The sequence below is a fragment of the Chelonoidis abingdonii genome, chromosome 5 (genome assembly GCF_003597395.2).
Source record: "Chelonoidis abingdonii isolate Lonesome George chromosome 5, CheloAbing_2.0, whole genome shotgun sequence".
NCBI lineage: Eukaryota > Metazoa > Chordata > Testudines > Testudinidae > Chelonoidis > Chelonoidis abingdonii.
The window spans coordinates 106,933,842-106,954,598 of NC_133773.1; positions in this window are offsets into that span (position 1 = coordinate 106,933,842).

Genomic DNA, 20,757 nt, shown 5'->3' on the forward strand with positions numbered 1-20,757 from the left:
AGAAGGGGCCAATGCACCCCTGTGGGGAGCGGAAGGAATGTGGCTCCACGCGCTGCCCCTCTCTGCAAGCACCACCCCTGCAGCTCCCATTGGCCATAGCTCCCAATTCCTGGCCAATGGGAGATGCGGTGGTGGTGCTTGCAAGGACGAGCAGTGTGTGTAAGGAGACCCCCTACTCCCGGGGCTGCTGGGCCGCATTGGCCACTTCTGGGACAGGTGTGTGTAACCAAGTTAGGCAGGGAGCCTGTCTTAGCAGCAGCCACACTGCGCCACCGGCCAGCGTGATCAACCGGTTGGTGACCACTGCTGTATATCTACATCAGCCATATGAAAAAGAACTGGGAGAAGATAGAGTTTGCTAATCTAGCGGATAGAGGCACAACAAGATCCAATAGTTGGAAGCTGAAGTTAGACAAATTCCAAATAAAAGTAAGGTGCATATATTTTGCAGTGGCTGTAATTGACCATTGGAACAACTTACCAAGAGACATGGTGTTCTCCATCATATGAAGTCTTTGATCAAGATGGCTGTGATTCTAAAATATATGCTGTTGCCTCAAGTGCATAACTTCTGTTTGAGCAGGAATTACTGACTGAAATCCAGTGTCCTGTGTTATGTTGGAGGTCAGACTAGAAGGATTCTCTGTACCCTTGCAAAGCTCTCTGCATCATTAAGCTAATCATCAATTCTCCATGCAGGCAGCAGAATAACCAGAACAGACCTGGAGAGAAGCCTCTGTATAACTTCCATACCAAAGAGGGGTCCTGTTAATTAGACCTAAAGAGGCTGGATCAAAGGAGGCCATTAGGGAGGGACTACTGCATCGTCACTTATGCAGACCCAATGGCCCTAAACTCCTGGATAGGTTCACAAAGGGATTGTGGTTGCTATTCCAGCCTGGTATACAGGCCTGCTCCTTGACCACAGCTTGAACCAGGGCCGGCTCCAGGCACCAGCTAAAGAAGCAGGTGCTTGGGGCGGCCAATACTAAGGGGCGGCACATCCGAGTCTTCAGCGGCAGTTCGGCAGCGGGTCCCTCAGTCCCTCTCAGAGTGAAGGACCTGCTGCCAAATTGCTGCCGTAGAGTGGAGTGGCGTGATCACGCTGCTGCGGATTTTTTTTTTTTTTTTTTTGCCACTTGGGGTGGCAGAACCTGGAGCCGGCCCTGGCTTGAACCATGTTGGATTCATGGTCTCATCAAGACCCAGAGTAGCCCCACAAAATCCAGTTACTCAGGCTTTGTTCTGGGAGCAAATTTCACCATTAGGAAGAGATGGCTCTTTACTAAAAGCTCAATTCTTCTACCCTTACTCTTGCTAAGTTACCACTTACTTTATGCGTGGTCTCATTGCATCAATGTTTGGAGTAAAATTTTTGACATAAGGGAAAGTAACAGAATCTTGTTCCTTGTGCCAATCAGCAGAAGACTGACACCTTGCTGACTATCTGTTTCTCACTTTCCTGTACTGAGCAGAAGCTCTTTCAATACCCAAAGTCAAATATGAAGCTTTTCCCCACTTACATTACTGAAAAATGTCTGGTTATTTAGAAGAAAAAAGAACAAGAGAGACGATTAGAAAATAAAAGAATTTGCCAGCAGGGATATTGTTTAATTTGTGTAACAATGAACATGAAGAACATTGTTTGAAGAACTAGGAGATGAAAGGGAATTATTCAGCACAGATCACATATTTTTAATTGCAGACACTGATTTGCAGTCTAGTGAAAGAAAAACTGCTGTACTCAAGTTACTAGTGAATCACTTAGTTCATGAACCACAATTTATTTTGCTTTTCATAAGATCATTTTAAAATACCTGTGAATATTTTGTTTTCATTCTGTTCTTTCCCTCTTTACTTCTGGCACTATATGTGTTATAACAATTTGGAAAAGCAGTTGAACAAACTGCTGTAATTTAATATAATTTAACTTGATGACTCTTTTTTGCTGAAATTACAAGATTGATTGATAAAAATGATAATGTTTATGTAATACTGAGACTTCTGTAAAGGGTTTGATTTGGAACCACACAACGTTTTGATTAAAAAAGCGTAACCAATATAAAATTAACATGGCACATATTAAATGGATTAAAAGCTGGCTAACTGATAGGTCTCAAAGTGTAATTGTAAATGGGAAATCATCACTGATCAAGTATGGTTCTAGTGGGATCGCACAGGTCTCTGTTCTTAAACCTATGCAATTTAATAATTTTATCATGACCTGGAAGAGAAAACAAAAACATCACTGATAATGTTTACATATGATCCTAAAACTGGAGTAATGATAAATGATGAAGAGAATAGGGTCACTAATACTAAGCAAGCTGATTCACTTGGTAAGATGGGTGCAAGAAAACAATATGCGTAAATTAAAAACGATATATCTAGGAACAAAGAATGCAGGCCATACTTACAAGGAGGGGGTTCTCAATCCTTTTAATCAGTGACTCTGAAAAACATTTGGAAGTCATGGTGGAGAATCAGCTGATGATGAGCTCCTAGTTTGATGCTGTGGCCAAAAGACCTAATGCAATCCTGGGATGCATAAATAGGAGAATCTCAAGTAGGAGTAGAGAGGTTATTTTTCCTCTGTATTTGGCACTAGTGTGACCCCTGCTGGACTGCTGGTGTCCACAATTCAAGGATGTGGACAAACTGGAGAGGGTTCAGAGAAGATTATGAGAATGATTAAAGGATTAGAAAACTTGCCTTATTGTGACAGTACCTACATGCAGAACAAATATTTAAGAATGGACTTTTCAGTTTAGCAGAGAAAGTTAATATTGTCCAATGGCTTGAAGTATAAGCTAGACAAATTCAGAATGGTAATATGATGAAAATGTTTAACAATGGAATAATTTACCAAAGATAAATTTACCAAGGGTCATGGTGAATTTGGCACCATTGACAATTTTTAAATCAAGGTTGGATGTTTTTCTAAAAGATCTGCTCTAGGAATTATTGCGGGGAAGTTCTATAGCCTGTGTTATAAAGGAGGTCAGACTTGATCAGTGATCCCTTCTGGCCTTGAAATCTATGAGTATGACAGCAAAGAACATAGAGGCTAATGCACTGAATATGTATCTCTATAGACTGAATATACATTCTTGTTGCAACTATTGTGGTATGACTTAAATCTGAACCTTTGGACCATATTCTAGACCAGATCCTCAGATGGTATAAACTGGAAACATTGATTTACACCAGATGAAGATATGGCCATCTAATCTCAGTTGCACCAGAGTAATGTTCTAGGTGTTAGTGAGGTTAATTTGAACTTAACGCAGTATAATGGAGTTCAGAATCTGGCCACTTGTTTCTATTGAGCATGTTAATAATCCACCTGCCTCACACTAAATAGTCTACCAAGTAACAAAATCAAACGTTTTTGTTTAAAATGTAACGTTAAGGCATAGCAAAAAGGACACTTGGTGCTAGTGATCAGCCAACCCCTTGATCAGCATGGCCCTTTAATGTTTTGAAAGGTGATTATATTATTGAAAGGGTGTATATAGGGAATACTGATAGACAGGAAGTGGTTATGGGAGAAAAATCCAGTCGCTCTGGAGCCAGGAGCCTTTCAGGAAGTGGTGCTTGGGAGAAAAGTCCAATCGCTCTAAGGCTCTGGAGCCAGGAGCCTTTCAGAGAGGGTTGGGACAAGGCTCCCCTCTCACTCAACCAATTGGGGATGAGCTGGGAAAGGGGGACGAGCATAAATATTGCCTTTTCCCCCACAGCAAGGCAGACATCAGCAGTATAATGCTGGTCAGTTGAGTGTAGTGAACCAGAGGATTAATTGGGAAGAGGGGCTAGCTGAGGGAGAATCTCTGTAAGACCCTGCAGCTGGATAATTCACAATTCACCTCTGAGGGAGGAGAGCTGGTTATTCCTGTTAAAGGTGAAACCATTTGAAGTGCAAGCCTAGCTCCAGGAAGGGGTCTGGGAGAGACACCTGAACTGGAAGGAGAGCTGACCGAGCCCAAGAGGCTGAGAAACTCAAAACCAGAGAGAGAGAGAGAAGTTTTGGTAGTGGTTAGGGTTGTTTGTAATTTTGGAATTCTACTGAGGGACTCTGAGATCTGCAGCTCTGCAAAATGAATGTGTGATTCTGTTTGATTTAGAATAACTGTTGTGTAGGAAGTTGGCTAAAGGGCCTTGGAAGAGGCCAGTAAGAGAAGCCAACCCGTGGCCTGACAAATTACAGCTGGATTGGAATACCCCAGATTGGGACTGGACTCTTAAATGACCTGTTTGTAGCGCTAGGTCTCAGAAGACCCAGATGGAGGCAGCCAAAAAGAGGAAGTGACCAAGGGGAAGATCCAGCAACCCCACACTCAGCCACAACTGTGTGTTGGCTGGTGAGTTGCTTTTGTTGATGTGGGGGTGTCACTCTGGGGTGGGATCCCATGACAGTTATGTATTGCAGTTTTTCTCAATGTTATAGCTTTGTAATTAGCTAATAGATAAGATTCCAGAAGATGTTGCCTAGGAATGTGTAGCATAGTTCCTGGGTTCTGAAGGACTACTAACCTGTGCCTTCAACTGGCTTCTTCTGCAGCTCTTTATATCATGCCTTAACACTTTTCCGCCCTGTGACCCAAGATGTAATCACTTTTCTTTCTACTTCTGACACCATGTCTCAAGACTTTGTGTGTTAGTTGCAATGACTTTAAAAGACTCCTGTTTGGAGTGGAGCTCTATTCACACACACACTCTTTCTGTCCTTTCTTTTTGGCTGCTAGGCGGGAGAGGTTTATTCTGTCCTCCATCTTTCTTCGTTCTGTCTAAGGTGGACGGGCTAGTTCCTAGCACTTCCTCACTGCTATGATGGTGGTAGAACTCCATGTGTCTCTTTCCTCTGTGTGTAATATGTTTAAGTTACAGTGTTACGTTGGGGAAAGTTCTGCAGTACCATGAAGGTGCTAGGCCAGCCTGTGGTAGTTTGTACTGTGATTACCTCCTGCAGCTGGCTTTCCACTTACACAGTCTAATACCATACAGAGATCTAAGAATGCAGTTTAGTAGCACCCCAAAAGGTGACATCAGGTAACAGGGAGCACCCTCACAAGCCCACAAAAACTTCAGGGTCATGCCCATAAGCTGAGAACCTCTGCCATACTGTATTGATTCATACTGAATATCCTTTGAGAATAATGCTATCAGGAGGATGAACTATAAACAAGTTTTAGTTGTTTGACTAAAGCTACCGCAAACTTTTCTGAAAACAATTCTTCAGGATTTTGGTTAGCTAGATTTAGGGAAAAAAAACAAAAAACTATTAAGCATGATGGAATCTGAACCCTTAGGAACTAGCACAATTGCAATTTATTTTAAATGTGAGCGCCAGGATATTGCTGATCAGAAACTAGATTTTTTTTTAAACTAGACTATATGAAAAGGAAGAGGTTTGTATTATAACAGATGAACTATTGTATAATCTTTCTTGCAGTCAAATCAACCACTTGAGAATACTTACATTATTATACAAATCATGTTCTTTTCAAATAGTCCTTTATTTAAGTGCTGCCTTTTTTTTTCTCCTCCAAGGAAATAAGAATCTTTGCATGAGCCTTAATGCTTATATTAATTTTAATCACCGATAGGCATGATGTTGTGAGCATATCAGACACTACTCACATATGTAAAAGCAGCAAAGAGTTCGGTGGGACCTTATAGACTAACAAACGTATTGGAGCACGAACTTTTGTGGGTGAATACCCACTTTATCAGATGCAAATGTCACTCATTTATGGTGAACATACTATTTAATTCAAGTCTAAGGCCTGTGTGAGCAAAGAAGGTACATGTTTGTGCATGAAAAATGGCAATGTCACACTGGTAAAAGATATGCAGAAGAGAAAGAAGATTGACCACCTGAAGAAGCTGAAGGCAAAGAGCCCTGCACTGGGACCACATCCTGTAAATGGATGAAAGGATGACTGAACTAGTTGTGGAACAATCTACCTATATACTGGTGCAACTACTTTTAATATGTTGGGATGCTGGCTATCATCGAGAATATATTAAGTCCTACTGCTACACTTAAAAGGACAAACAGAATAGGAAGGAATTGGTGGAGGGGGTCACTAAAATTGGTTGCACTTATCTAAATGATCATCGTGTTTTTGGCAGAAACCCTAATATGGGCTTTGGGAGAAGGACAAACACAAAATAATAGCTGGCTTAGAAGAGTCTTTCACTTATGACACATGGCCTAGACTCTCTTTCACAGTTGCCAAATCATTTCCTCATGGACAAGAGCTATGATACTCCCAGCTGTCTATTTGTTAGTTTTCCCCACTGACAAGCTGCCCATCCTTGTGAACCGTTCCTCTGTCCTTTTCATTGACAAGAAACCTACCCCATCCTGACCATCTCCCAGTTACAAAAGCCTCTTGGTGATCAAGTGTAAGTGACCGCCTCAATAAGGCAAGTAACATGCATTCAAAAGTATTCACTTTGCTAAAACTGGTATGCTATCTCTTAAGTGCTGGCAGAAACAGAAGATTGGCCATGAGGGAAGTGGAAAGATAAGAGCCTTATGGAATCGCATCCCAAGTGCATAGTTACCTTTTATAAGCTAGTTCATATCTATGTAGACAGTAGGGCTGTTGATTAATCATAGTTAACTCATGTGATTAACTCAAATTGATTGTGATTAAAAAAAATTAATTGCAATTAATTGCAGTTTTAATCACACTGTTGATTAACTATCAATTGAATTTTATTAAATATTTTTGGCTGTTTTCTACGTTTTCAAATATATTGATTTCAATTACAACATAGAATACAAAGTGTAAAGTGCTCACCTGATATTTATTTTTATTATAAATATTTGCACTGTAAAAATGATAACCAAAAGAAATAGTATTTTTCAATTCACTTCATACAAGTACTGTAGTGCAATCTCTTTTTCATGAAAGTATAACTTACAAATGCAGATTTTTTTGTTCCTTATTGTTTTGGTTTTGAGTGCAATATAAAGCTTTAGAGTGACAAGTCCATTCAGTCCTACTTCTTGTTCAGCCAATCACTAAGAGAAACAAGTTCATTTAAATTTATGGGAGATATGCTACCCCCACATTTACAATGTGACCTGAAAGTGAGAACAGGCATTCACATGGCACTTTTGTAGCCAAAAATGTAAGGTATTTACAGGCCAGATATGCTAAACATTCGTATGCCCTTTCATGCTTCAGCCACCATTCAAGAGGTCATGCTTCCATTCTGATGATGCTCATTAAAAAATGTGTTAAACAACTTGTTACTGAACTCCTTGGGGGAGAATTATATGTCTCCTTCTCTGTTTTATCTGTATTCTGCCATTTCATGTTATAGCAGTCTTGGATGATAACCCAGCATACATTGTTTGTTTTAAGAATACTTGCACAGCAGATTGGTACCTTCTTTGCATTTTGTCAAATGTGAGATTTCTAAAGATAGCTACAGAACTTGACCCAAGGTTTAAGAATTTGAAATGCCTTCCAAAATCTGAGAGGGACAAGGTGTGAAGCATGCTTTTGGAAGTCTTAAAAGAGCAACACTCCAATGCAGAAACTACAGAACCTGAACCACCAAAAAAGAAAATCAGCCTTCTGCTGTTGGGACCTGACTCAGATGATGAAAATGAACATGTGTCAGGCCACACTGGACCATTATTGAGCAGAATTTGTCATCAGCATGGACTTATGTCATCTGAAATGGTGGTTGAAGCATGAAGTGACATATAAATCTTCAGCACATCTGGCACGTAAATATCTTGCGATGCTGGATACAACAGTGCCATGCAAATTCCTGTTCTCACTTTCTGGTGAGATTGTAAAAAAGAAGTGGGCAGCATTATCTCTCGCAAATGTAAACAAACTTGTTTGTCTTAGTGATTGGCTGAACAAGAAGTAGGACTGAGTGGACTTGTAGGCGCTACAGTTTTACATTGTTTTGTTTTTGAATGCAGTTTTTTTACATAATTCTACATTTGTAAGTTCAACTTTCACATAAAGAGATTGCACTATAGTACCTGTACTAGGTGAATTGAAAAATATCATTTTTTACTGTGTAAATATTTGTAATAAAAATAAATATAAAGAATACACTTTATATTCTGTGTTGTCATTGATCTCTGTATTTGAAAATGTAGAAAACATCCAAAAATATTTAAATAAATGGTATTCTATTATTATTTAGCAGTGTGATTAATCACAATTAATTTTTTTAAATCACTTGACAGCCCAAGTAGCCAATTTTGTAGGATTGTAGATGGTGTGTGACAGTCTTCAGAGTTCACAAAACCCACCACAACAACAAACCCATCATCTGTGAGCAGGAGATACTCATTTCATAGCACAGGACACCCCTGTAGCTTTTATGTAATGCGTTTATATTGGAAGAATATGACAGATGTTTCTGGGTAATAGCACTTAAAAATAGAAATAGGTTTGGTGGAGCTATACATCTTCTGTACAGTGATATGCATGGAGGCTGGGATTTGCAAAGGAGCCAAAGGGACATATTGTTTATTTATATTACCATAGTGCTAAAAGTCCTAGTTATGGACAAGGACTCCTATGTTAGATGCTATACAAACACAGAATAAACAGACAACCCTTGTCTCAAATGATTTACAATCTAAGTATAAAACACAAGATAACAGATGGATACAGACAGATGAGGGAGCACAAGAAAACAATAAGACAATATTGTCTAAATAGACATAACAGACAGAGTCAGAGAAGGTGTCTAACACACAAGCAGAGTGAACAATGTGATGGTGGCAAACCACATGTTAGTTCCCCAATAATTTGTTTGGGGAAGGATTAGTTAGGAGATCAACTAAATGGAAAAGACTGCGGGGAGTAGGACAGGGCTGGGAGAGAAGAGAGTAAGATGTGAAGTGAGGTTGAGGAGGAGAGAGAGGGTTGGAGCAAACAGACAATTGGCACAGGGCAAAGAAAGTCAGAACTTCTACTGGAATAGCTGGACAACATTGCTTTGGATGCATTTGATGCCTTCTAGAGTCTCTGGGTAGATCCTCTGCACTTCTTCCTCCATGACCACATAGTGGGGATGGTGGAGACCACCTAGGTCCTAGGGCTCCAAGTGTTGGAGGTATTCTCTGCACAGTTTTGGTCCAGAAGGGTGCTGGGGAAAGTGGTGGGCCCAGCGGAGCTCCATTTTACCTGCTCTCCCCAGTGCAGCAATCCCTGCTCTTGGCTACTCCAGTTCCTACCAGCTGGAGTTTCTGGCTAGGCATCCAACTTCTAATGTAATTCAAAGGAAGTTGAGTACAAAGCTCTCTTGAAAAATCACAGTTGAAGAGTGACTTTCCCCACCACTGTCCCCTCACATTTAACCTTGCTTGTAATGCTATATCTTAAACCTTCGTTTCTAGCCTCCCTCAAGTATAGGTTCCTCTTCCCTCAGTTTTGCTGAAATTTTCTGGTGAAGAGCAGGAACCAAAATCCTAAGTTGAACTCTTTCGATTTCTCCCACTGCTAGTTTAAACCAGTGTTCTGCTTTTCAGTGAGAGTTGTGGCCAAAGAAGCATAATGCAAAACAGTAATGTAATGATGTAGGCTGACTGCCTCAGTTCTGCATTCAGCTCTGAGCACTCTTTGCAGCTCAGTGAGTCTGTAGTATTGTGATGAATAATTTTGAAAATTATGATTTCAAAAATACCTCAGATCTGCTCTTTCACACTAAAATTTGCATTCCAAGGATGTGTTGGTGGTGGGTGCTCAACTGGAGATGTGTAATGTTCCTAAAATCACTTTAAATTGATTGAAACAGTAACAAATGCTATTGCATTTGAACATATATTTAATATATACAGAGATCATGGATGAAGAACTTAAGTATCAAGTGATTTAAGGAGAACAGAAAGAAGGAACATGTTTCTGTGACCCACAGCATTCCTTAGGTTGCATGTACAATGTCAAGGGAGAGGGCACAGTCTGGTCGAATGATGTGTCTGGTCTTTACATGGGTGTACACTATCTTTTCCCCTACATGTACACAGCACATCCCCAAGGAGCCAGAGAGAAAATTAGCAGATGCCCCTCTACTCCATTCAGGGTAGAGCAGGCTGGAGTTTATACAAAGGTGTATTATTGTCTTTATTATTATTTAGCATTCAAACTGCAACAACACCTAGAGATCAGCCAGATTGGGACCCCCTTCTGGCAGACCCTGTACAAACACATAAAAACAACAGTTGCTGCCCCAAATATTTCACAGTCTAAAATATGAGAGAGAGAAAAATAGGGCAGAGTGTGGGGCAGGCAATACAGATAGAAAAATTTAAGGAAATTTAACATCTGGATCTATAAACACAACTTACCACTTTCCTAGCTGTTATATGGGTGCAGTTCATGACCTGTTAAGACCCAGACAATACTTGCTATGGTGCACCTAGTCCCCTGCATGTCACAGAGTACAGGGAAATATTGTGATTTCCTCTGGGATACTGCAGCTCCACATTGCCCCCCCGTGCAGACCTTTGTCAAAATGTCATGGTTGAGCCCTGTATTAATAAGTTAACATACTGACCCTAGTCTGTATCCTTGTGCCACCCACTATTAACCTCTTTCCATGCTCAAAGTTGTATGCCTATTCTTTGTTTTAGATCTCATAATGAGTTTCTCATCAATAAGGGGACTACACCTCTTCCCCCACCCCGAAACATTATCTGGTGAGGGCCACTATAACAGGTTTTCTCAAATGAATTCTAACTACCTATTTTCTTTATTTACTATTTTATTCTCTCACAGACTCCCAACAGAATGGAGAAAACATCAACTTCCTTGAACGAAGCTGTATGTGGGTCTTCACCTCATCATATCACACTCAACTAGTTGTTTTATAACTCATAAAATTTAAGAACTCTGTCACAGAGTCATGGACCATGCACCTGCCATGTTCCCATAATCATCACCCCGCCCCCCCCCCCACAGCCTCTGTATATTGACTCCTCCTTCTTTCTGTAGATTTACATAGAGGAAGGATTGTCCTGTGGTTAAAACACTCATTTAGGGCTTGTGAGAGTCATATTCAAGTCCCTGCTCTAATATAGTCTTAGTATGTGAACTTGGCCTGACTCCTGAATGGTATTAAGGTGCTTAATTCCTATTGAAAACAATGGGATTAGGTGCCTAAATATCTTTGAGGAACAGATCTGGCCGTTAGCTTTTTGTCCCTCCATTTCCCATCTGCAAAATGGAGAAAATAGTATTTCCTACCTCACAAGGATATTGTGAGGATAAATACAATAGTATGTGAGGTACTCAGATACTAGAGTAATGGGGGGCCATGAAGTATGTAAAATAGATAGAAATTGCACTGATCGTGGTTATTTGAAACTTCCACATCCCTGTGGATTTGCCATGTATTGAATGTGACTACATTCTCATATTAGTCTTGGGTCCTAGGGCTCAGGAGAACCATTTTAAGGGGAGCATAGATTTGCCCATGATGCCTTAGCACTTGATTATATACTGATTTAGTTCAATTTAGCATTCTGAAGTGTGGTAGGTTTTTGTCCCAAGGTCAGGCCCAGTATTATCAGAATTACTGTTCAGTTTGGAGCCCCAGTGAGCATGGTTGCAACACTCACACTTAGGAAATCTATTTATAATTATTTCATTAACACAATTAGCAAATTCATAAACACTCCAACTCAGCAAGGCAGGCAAAGATAGAGAATGAGCAGAACATCCATATACTTACCCCATCCCTTGCAAAACAACCTGAAGTTTTAATATCTTCCTCATCATTCCCATCACCATTGGTCATCATCCTGGACTCTCCCAAGAGTTATCTCTCTCCCTCTCAAAGCACACAGGCTGGGTACAACTTTTATAATGTGTTATGCTGATGCCACTATTCTAATGCATATTCGATAGAGGTTTCAGCTGCTTTTCCTTATTTGTAGTTATTTATAGCGCCTTTCTCCCATAGGTAGTTAATTGTTTTATCTCAAGTTTATTCGCATATATGTCAATTAGTTACCATGGTATCCCTGTGGTCAGACATCTGCTGATGTCTCTAACTAAAAATATACCAAGCTTCTATAAAGTAGCATCTCATGGTTACTTGTTCACAGTTGTTTTATTATAGCATTTTATCTTGTGATAGCTTATGACTTAGGGTTACCATAGGTTAGCTACTTATGCTTAAGGCTTTTTGGGCCTTATGCCTTAATTAGTTTGGCTAAGCTATTTTTCAGGCCTTGAGGCTTGTAGAATCATTGCATTATTGACTTATACCTATATTGCACCTAGCCAAATATAGGTTATACCCACCTCCTGCCTGACCTCCCACCTGTCCAAATTTCAGTAAGTGGCATGGTCAATGCAATCCTGAATGGTGCTGCACTCCATGCATCTGGTTGCAATGTCACTCACTCAAATCTGTTGTAGCCACAGGGCACCTTTCCAGCTTTCATTCTGATATGGTAGCAAAAAAAGCTATGCAAAGAGCATCACAGGACAAGGAGGTTAGAGGTCATAGTCAAGTATATATAGATCTGCTGCAATTGCATTGGGAATATTGTTTCATTCTGGGCCCCTCTTTTCTATAGAGAGCAACAATTTGAAAGGAATCAGAGAAGAGCAGCAGAAATGGTTAGGTAGCTGGAGGGGTTGACTTGTGTGTAAAGATTAAATGAGTTACATATGCATAGCTTAGCTAAACAACAGCAAAAGGGATATATATGATAACATTCTACAAATATTTTAAAACACCAAGGAGGAAGAGGAATTATTTAGCATAATAAAATGGGTTATAATTAGAATTAAGGATATTAAAAAGGGGAAATTGGCTGAATGGTAAGTCAAACATCCTGGGAATATTCCAAATTCAGTACATTTCCCAGCTGGACTAGATATAATGCTATCAATTGTACAAATGGGGACAATTCTGCTTTGTGTAAAATATGCAGCTATTCTGCCTGAGACTGCTTTCAGTGAATGCTGCAAGACTTTTGTAAAAGACATTGGACTAGCTCATGAGAGGGAATTACAACAGCAACATAGACACAGTTTTTAATTTTGCAACCATTATTCACACTGTTGGGCTACTTACATAATTGGGTACTGCTCCTTATGCCCATGAGTTTGGTGGCAGAATTAGGCCCACAATATGCAAAAACTGATTAATGTTGGTGTCATGAAATCCACAACAGATACCTATGTAAATCTTAATTACTACACATAAACTCCCATGCAATGGGGATGGATGTTCTAGAAATATCTAGAATAGATGTTTGCTTTTTTTACATGTGGGTCAGATCCTCAGCAAATTGGCATAGCTCCATTGTAAGAGTGGGATTTATGCCAGTTTACACCAGCTGAAGATTTTCCCGTGAAGCCTATGATTCCATGAGTTGTTTTCTGACCTATTTCAGAATACAAGACTTACTAAAGGTCTACTCAATATTCTTTCAGCCATGTTTTCACTCAAGTTTTCTTTAATGTGCAGGGTAAATAGTAGATCATGACGACTTGTCTTTTTAGAGTTTCATTACAATTTTTACCAGCAACTGCAGTCTTTCTATCTTTAGCCACATAATGCATGGCCCCACCAACAGTAAGGCCAACAGTGATAAGATGCCCACAGCCAGTACAGAATCGGGCATTGATAAGTCATTCATTAATCACCAGCCAACTATGTAATGCCTGTTGGGCACTAGGTGAAAGTACAATGGCCACTCCTTGCTGGAGCAACCCTTTGGGATGACATGAGAATAAAAATATCTGATCCCTAACTCTTTCACCATTTCTTGGCTAGCACACTTCAAATAAAGCACAGAAATCAATGTTTAGTCTTTTCAACTGCCTGATGAGGATGATTTTAGCTTTTGCGGACACTATTTAAATGTTCCCAAACTAAATTTTACATTTGCCACCAGGATAGTGGAATGGCCCTGTTACAAGGTTGTATTGGTTGGTTTCACCTTAGTGGCTGAGAAACTCTTGGCTGTTTCAGCTAAAAAGACAATTGACTAGACTGTTGCAGGTGGCCAGCTTCAGTAAAATCACCATCATGATGCAAACATATTGAACCTGGAGATGAGTTTAATGTCCACTTAGAAAAGGATAATGACAACTGGGAACAAATGCTTAACGTTTAGTATTGGGCAGAAGAACAGGAACAGGCTGGAATTTGCAGCTGTCAATGACATCATGATAGCTGACCTGTTCTAAGGTAGCCAGTGGTGCATTCCCAGAATACAGGACATGCCTGCCCTACTCCACTCCACACACAAACATCATCCCCACTTCTGCCTCCACTGGCTTCTCCTGAATCCACAGTCTCCTCCTCTTGTTTTCACCAGACAAACCCTTGTCCAGCCCTAAGTCCCTACTGGACCGGGACAGTGCTTCACAAAACTAGGACTGTCTGGTTTTCAGCTGGACAAATGTCCTCCCTATGCTCTTCTGTCATGTAAACATTCACCAACAGATCTGGTACAGCCCAAATGGCTTCACTAGAACAGTTATTAATTATGTCCTCATTAACAATCATTTGTGGCCAACGGTCATAGAAGTTCAAGTTCGTAGAGGTGCTGAACTTGACACTGATCATCAGCTTTTGCTGATTCAAGCACATCTCTAGCCAAAATTAATTAGACCAATGTAACCAAAAGCTCTTACTACAAGGAAGCTATGGGGCAACTTTTTCTTCTGAACTGCTTAAGCCCATTGATGTATCATAACTGATATTTCATTTCCCCCCTGGTTGACTTTAGACCATCATCCAGTCATTGTGTAAGATAGCTAACAAATCCTGGTGGTAGACTCAAGCAGCCAGTTTAGAACAGGCTGCCACGTGGCACAAGCACTTTATCCTCTTTTTAGATTTTGCAGTGTTCGTGGGGGAAGGAGGCACCAGCTTGTCCAGTGAAGAATGTGGCTAATGCTATCATCCCTAATCTTCAAGATCAGTTGCATCAATAGGAAGACCATTTCAAGAAACTTCTCAATTCTCCTCCATCTGCATTCCTTCTACAAATGGACGAGGGGAAGGAATACCAGATCTTGTGATTGGCTGCATAGGCTTTTCTAGACCATCTGGCACACTATTATTATCTGTGATGACTGAAGGAAGGACCTCTGCCCAAAAAGGGTGATAAGGCTGAATGTTGCCACTATAGAGACATGCTGTTGTCTTTGTCTCCATGTTAATATCTCAATTCAACAATGCACTTAATGGGAAAGGCCAGAATACTGCAGCTTTAGACCTGGACTTCCCACTGTTGGCCAGATCTTTATCTTGAGACATCATTTTGAGAAGATGGCTGAATGTAACTAGCTGTGCGCCGCCTTCTTATAAACTTCCATCATAATTTGATTCAGTCCATCACACATTTTTAGGATCTGATGAGATGATTCAGCATCTCTGGGAAGATAGTGTCATTGATAGAAGAGCTTTATACTACAATAGAAACCCAAGTGAAGTCAACGGCAGATGCAGAACCTGGTTTCCTATCTCCATGGGAGTTTGGCACAACTGTGTTATATCAGCACTGATAGAAAAGTTTGAGGAAACAGTTGGTGGTGGTGTTGAATTGAATACTATTCTTCTATGAGATCTCTAATGTGTTGATGACATTGTCTTGTTGGCTCAGTTGGTGCATTTCTGCAGCTGATGGACAATCTGGTCAGGAAAGAATCAGCATGCATTGGTCAGGTTATTAGGCCAGTGAAAACAAAATCCATCAAACAGGCACCAGCCCCAGATTAGAAACCGTTTAGTGTTAATTTGTCCAGATGGGGCACTGAGCATATGGTAACTCTCAAATACTTGGGCAGCATCATAGACAGTGCTGAACGATGCTTAAAAGATGTGGACACTCGTATAGCAGAAGTTGCTGCCATGCTTCAGGCCTTTCAGAGGCTCTGCAGGGACATTGTGACATCTAGCTTTCTCTAAGGCTGTGGATGTATAAAATCTCTGTGGTACAAAAGTGAAATGTGGGTGCTGAGGAAGGCTGAAGAACACCAGATTGTAACTTTCAGTTCTCATTTTTTGGGGCATTTTTTTGTTCCATAGTAAGCGTCAGGACACAATGAGAAAAAAAGGATATTCAAAGGTGAACCAAGCAACCACCTCAACGAGCACTATTTCAGTTTTATTAGCTTTCTTGGTAGAGAGGTATTAGTAAAATGGAAAACCAACAAATTACAGAGTGTGATGGGAATATTGCTACATGGCCAGCGATCACATGGATACCAAAAACTTCAGTGGTGCAGTAAGATTGCCAGTGATGACTTTCCAGGCAAACCACCTTGAGGCCCTAGTCAGAGATCAATTTTGGTGGTGATCATTTTGAAAGGAGGCCATGTACCTTTGGGATTTGCCTGGATGATGATTTTGATGACACTTTTCCCTTATTGTGCCTATTTCATGAAGATAATTGGTTCTGTAGATAAAAAATGTTTCTTTCAAAGATGAAGGGAGCAGAATGAAGTAATGGGGTTGCAGAATGGTTACATATTGTTAGGGAAAAGGTTCTAATGCATTATTGCTATAAATACGTGATATTAAACTTTCTGTAGAAAGGGTTAAGCATGGAAGGACAACAATCAGAACAATCCCATCCAAATAGTTACAACAACCACATCTGCAAACAGAGTTAAGTCCAAACCAGTAAAAAATATACTTTGTGCTTTAGAAGGGCCAGTTTAATAAAGCTGAAAACTCTTGAGCCAAATCAGCTGCAAAGAAGAATTTAATCAGAAAAATGTGAAATTGTTTAAAAACACTTTACAAGATGCCACAATACCACAATCGAGTAAAAAATCTGTACTGGCAAAAAAACAAAAACAAAACAAAAAATTTCCAAACCCTGGGATAGAGGGCCAATGAAGACGAGTATATGACAAATGAAAGAAAGGGAGAAGTCGATACTGATGTAAGATGTTATAAAACAGAATTGTGGAAATGATAAGAGAAGCAAGAAAACACAAAGAGAAATCAATGCGCAGCAAGAATTAAGGAAAATAAGACGCATTTAAGTATATTATGAACAAAAGGAATCCTTAACCAATGGTATTGCTCCATTACTAGATAGGAAATTTTAGCTCATTATCAGTATAGCATATCACTGTTAAGCCAAGCAAACGCCAGCTTGCTTAACAGTGAAATCCTTTGCTGATCTTAAACACAAAAAGAAGCTTACAAGAAGTGGAATGATTGGACAATATGACCAGGAGAGAGGTGTAAAAAATAATGCTCGGCATGCAGGAATGAAATCAGGAAGGCCACATCACACTTGGAGTTGCAGCTAGCAAGAGATATTAAGAGTAACAAGAAGCGTCTCAGGTAATGTTATCAACAAGAAGAAAGTCAATGAAAGTGTGGCCCCTATATGATGTGAGGGAGCAACCTAGTAATAGAGGTTATGTGGAAAAAAGCTAAATGTACTCGCATGCTTTTTTGCCTCTGTTCTTCATGAACAAAGATCAGCTCCCAGACTACTACGCGGCAGCACAGACTTGCGAAGGAGACGTGACCAGCCCTGTGGAGAAAGAATGGTTCAGAACTATTAGAAAAGCTGGACGAGGACAAGGTCCATGCGGGCAGGATAAGCTGCATCTGAGTGTGACTAAAGGACGTTGGATGGAATGTTGCATTGCAGAGGCCATTGGCTATTATCTTTGAAAACTCATGGTGATAGGGGAGGTCCTGATGACTGGAAAAAGGCTAATGTAGTGGGCCTATCTTTTAAAAAATAGGAAGGAGGGAGGATTCTGGGGAATTACAGGCCAGTCAGGCCCCCACCTCAGTCCCTGGAAAAAATGATGGATAGCAGGTCCTCAAGGAATCCATTCTGGAGCACTTAGAGGAGAGGAAAGTGATCGGAACAGTCAGCAAGGATTTGCCAAGGCAAGTTCATGCACTGACTCAACTTGATTGACTTCTATTGATGAGATAACTGTTCTGTGGATGATGTGGCAACACAGTGGGACATGATATATCTTGACTTTAGCAAAGTTTTGATACGCTCCCACCAAACATTTGCCAAGCAAGTTAAAAAATATTGACTGGCATGAATGTAACTATTCAGTGGCTAGAAAGCTGGCTTAGATTTTCAGGTGCTCAACAGCTAGTGTATCAACGGCTCCATGTCTAGTTTTCGCAGCTGGTATCAAGTGAGTGCCCCAAGGTCTGGTTTGTTCAATATCTTTCATTAATGATCTGGAGGGAAGGCACTGGACTTCACCCTTCAGCAAGTTTGCAGATGGTACTAAATTGGCAGGAGTGGAGATATTCACTGCGAGGGTAGGATTAAGGCATACAGCGGGGCCTACCACAAAATTAGAGATTTGTGCAAAGACATCTGATTGAGGATTCAACAAGGACAAGTGCGAGTCTTGCACTGAGGAACAGAAAGAATCCCATTGCACTGCTTACAGATTAGGGTACCAAATGGTCTAGGCAGCAGTTCTAGGGGTATACCCAATGGTGATAGAGAAGCTGGTATGAGTTCAGCAGTCGTGCCGCTTTTTGCCAAAGAAGGTTAATGATTTGGCTTATAAGTAGGGCCTTGCCAGCAGATGCTAGGAACGTGATCATTCCCCTCTATTCAACGTTGCGTGAGGCCTCATCTGAGTATGTGTCCAGTTTGGGCCCCGACTCACTACAAGAGGATGGGAAAAAATTGGGAAAGAGTTCAGCGAGGGTAACAAAAATGATTATGGCGGCTGCGAGCACATGTTTATGAGGAGAGGTTGAGGGCACTGGCCTTGTTAGTCTGCAGAGAGAAGAATGAGGGGGGGATTTGAAGTTGGCTCTTTGACTATTTGAATGAGGGTCTCCAAAGAGATGGATCTAGACTGTTCTCAGTGGCTACCAGATGACACAACAAGGATTATGGTCCAAGTGCAGAGTGGGGCGGTTGTAGGTTTGATATTAAGAAAAACTTTTTCAGTTAGGAGGGTGGTTGAAGCACTTGGGGGGAAATTGGGGGGTTAACTATAGGAGGTGGTGGGAGATCTCTTATCCTTAGAGGTTTTTATAGGTCACGGATCTTGGCAAAGCCCTGGCTGGGAATGAATTTAGTGGGAATGTCCTGCTCTTTGAGCAGGAGTTTGGGACTAGATGACCTCCTGAGGTCCCTTCCAACACCTGATATTCTATGATTCTATTGAAAAGGCAGAATTGTTCAATAAATATTTCAATTTCTCATTTTTTGATTGAGAAAAAATCACACAATTCTACAACATACTTTCCATTCCCTAGTATTGGGGATGTTTTATAGTAGCTACAAAAAGTTAGACATTTTAAATTGTCAGGTCTTTCATTAATTCTCATCCAAAGATATTAGAGCTGGTTAGGAGCCTTGCTGGACCATATGGGTTGATTTTTCAATAAAATTTTCCAAACAAAAAGCTGGAAGACTGCTAACATTTGTGCCAATATTTAAAAAAGGAAAAATGGATTGACCAAGTAATGATAGGTCTGTCAGTGTGACTTTGAACTGGGCAAGGTAATGGAGTGGTTGATTAATAAAGAATTTAAAGGAAGGTATTATAATTAGAGGCAATCAACCTTTTTTATGTATTTTGTTTGTTTTTTGTTTGTTTTTTAATAAGATAAGTGTAATGGAAGCAGCGCTTCCTTGTGTTTCATCTGGGGAATTAGCTTGCCACTCTCCACACTCTGTCCAGCAGTCACTCAGCCTTGCCACAGTCACTCACTCTGCAGCCCCCCTCTTGCTGGTCACAAGCTGCAGCACCTCTCCTTCATGGCTTATCCCTCTAGCCAAGTGCTAATCATTATCCCCTTCCCAGGTCTTACACAAGTCTCTCTCCATACAGGCAGTCTCCATATTCATTGCACTGACCATGCCACTCCCACAGTGGCTTGTAGTGGACCCAGGCTTGCCCTCCCCACTGGGTTACAATTCAGGAGCCATAGAACCAGCAGTTCAGATGTGTTCTCTCAGTCCTTTCTGCTCCTTCCCTGGACTGCTTCCTACACTCCTATTACAGGGTCCTACTCCCCCCAAAGCCAGCTTGTATCAGGGAGCAAAACTACAGCTTCCTCACTGCAGCTGTCCCTCCATTGCCAGCTCCCTGGCTTTATAGAAGCCCTGGTTGTTTCTGCCCAGGTGACCTTTATATTCAGTTAAAGCTCATTCTATAATAGCTCCCTTTCAGGTGCATCTTATGGCTAACTAGCCTCCCTTGCTTCTATTCACCCTTCCATGTTTAGCATGAGGTGAGTGCCTGTCACAAGGTAGATGCATCTCATTATGGGGTGTCATGTTATATGTGACAAATAAGGGGGGGATTAAGTAGCTAGAGTACATGTGGCTTTCCTAGTTTATAAAGCAGGGCAGCCTGGATTAGCAGCCAGAGTCCTTGGAACTTCCCTTGTTCTCAGGGTAGTTTGGCTTAGAGGCAAGAGTCCCTGGGGTTGCCCTAGCTCTCAGGGCCGCATTGCTTAATGGCCAGAGTCCTTGAGCAGTGCCCACACCCTGCAGTGGGTGTGGGGCAGGGTAGGGGGACCCAGGCCCACCCTTTTCTACTGGGTCTCAATTCAGGGCCTATGAAACTAATAGTCTGTGGTTTGGCTTGGTTTCTTATTTTAACAGTCATGTTCCCTGGGTCACTTCCTTCCCTTGGTTCCTGTTCTGTCAGTTCTCCTGGGGTTTCAGCCTTCCGGCTCACTCTCATCCTCCAGGGTCAATGGGGGTTCTATTGTTGATCCCATCGGCTTGGCCTCTATGGTCTGTGACACCAGCAACTCCCT